Source organism: Halichondria panicea, chromosome 2 (genome assembly GCF_963675165.1).
Source record: "Halichondria panicea chromosome 2, odHalPani1.1, whole genome shotgun sequence".
NCBI classification, from domain to species: Eukaryota; Metazoa; Porifera; class Demospongiae; order Suberitida; family Halichondriidae; genus Halichondria; species Halichondria panicea.
The window spans coordinates 4,548,900-4,550,704 of record NC_087378.1 but is presented as its reverse complement, the minus strand read 5'-3'; positions in this window follow the sequence as shown (position 1 = coordinate 4,550,704).

Sequence of the window (1,805 nt, the reverse complement as noted above, 5' to 3'; positions counted from 1 at the left end):
CACGCCACACACACACATGCACACGCACACAGAGGGGGCACACACACAGGCACAGACACTCACACACACCTCATCCACACACCTCTGTATGTGCATGTATGCGTGGGGGTGGTGTGTGTGTGTGCGTGTCCCCTGTGTGTGTGTGGTGTGTGTGTGTGGGTGGTGTGTATGTGTGTGTGCCTTGTGTGTGTGTGTGTGTGTGTGTGTGTGTGTGTGTGTGTGTGCCTTCTGTGTGTGCGTGTGTGTGGAGTGTACACGCCCCCTGCGTGTGGGGTGTGCCCCCTGCATGTGTGTGTGTATGGTGTGTGTGTGTGGGTAGTGTGCCCTGTGTGTGTGTATGTGTGTGCCTGTGTGTATGTGTGTGCCCTCTGTGTGTGCGTGTGTGTGGGATGTGTGTGGTGTGTGTGTGTGGGTGGTGTGTATGTGTGTGTTTGTATGTGTGTGCCTTCTTTGTGTGCGTGTGTGTGTGTGGTGTGTGTGTGTGGATAGTGTGCCCTGTGTGTGTGTGCCTGTGTGTATGTGTGTGCCCTCTGTGTGTGCGTGTGTGTGTGTGTGGTGTGTGTGTGGGTAGTGTGCCCTGTGTGTGTGTATGTGTGTGCCTGTGTGCCCTCTGTGTGTGTGTGTGTGTGTTCGTGTGCGTGTGTATGTGCATGTGTATGTGCGTGTGTTTGTGTGTGTGTGTGCCCCTATGTGTGTGTGTATGTGCACTTGTGTGTCTGTGTGTTGTGTGTGCCCCCTCTGTGTGTGCGTGTATGCGTGTGTGTGTGTGTGTGTGTGTGTACCTCTGTGTGCCCCCTGTGTATATGTATAAGTGTGTGTGTGTGTGGTGTGTGCGTGTGCGTGTGTGTGTGTGTACCCATGTGTGTGTGCCCCCTGGTATGTGTGTGTGTGTGTGTGTGCGTATGTGTGTACCCCTGTGCCCCTGGTGTGTGCATGTGAGTGTGTGTGTGAGTGTGTGTGTGAGCTCCTGTGTTGTGTGCCCCTGTGTGTGCGTGTGTGTGTGTGTGTATGTGTGTGTGTGAGCCCCTGTGTTGTGTGCCCTGTGTGTGCGTGTGTTTGTGCCCCTAAGTGTGCGTGTGTTTGTGTGTGTGTGTGTGCCCCTAAGTGTGCGTGTGTGTGTGTGTGCTCCTGTGTGAACGTGTGTGTGTGTGTGTGTATCCCTTGTGTGTGCGTGTGTGTGTATGTGTGCCTTGTGTGCCCCTGTGTGTGCGTGTGTGTGTGTGTGGTGTGTGTGCCTGTGTGTGTGTGAGTGTGTGTGTGCCCCTGTGTGTGCCCCGCGTGTGCGTGCGTGTGTATGTGTGCCCCCGTATGTGTGTGTATATGTTTGCCCCCTGTGTGTGCGTGTGTGTGCCCCCTGTGTGTGCGTGTATGTGTGCCCCGTGTGTGCGTGTGTGTATGTGTATCTGTGAGCCCCTGTGTTGTGTGCCCCTGTGTGTGCGTGTGTGTGTGTGTGCCCCTAAGTGTGCGTGTGTTTGTGTGTGTGTGTGTGTGTACACGTGCCCCTAAGTGTGCGTGTGTGTGCTTTTGAGTGTGTGTGTGCCCCCCCCCCTGTGTGTGCATGTGAGTGTGTGTGTGTGTGCGTGTGTGTGCGCTCCTGTTTGTGTGACCCTGTTTGTGCGTGTTTGTGTGTGGTGTGTGCGTTTGTGTGCCCCTGTGTGTGCGTGTGTGTGTGTTCCCCCTGTGTGTGCGTGTTTGCGTGTGTGTGTGTGTTTTGTGTGTGTGTGTGTGTTTTGTGTGTGTGTGTATGTGTATGTGTGTGTCCCCCTGTGTGTGTGTGTATGTGTGTATCCATGTGTGCCCCCTGT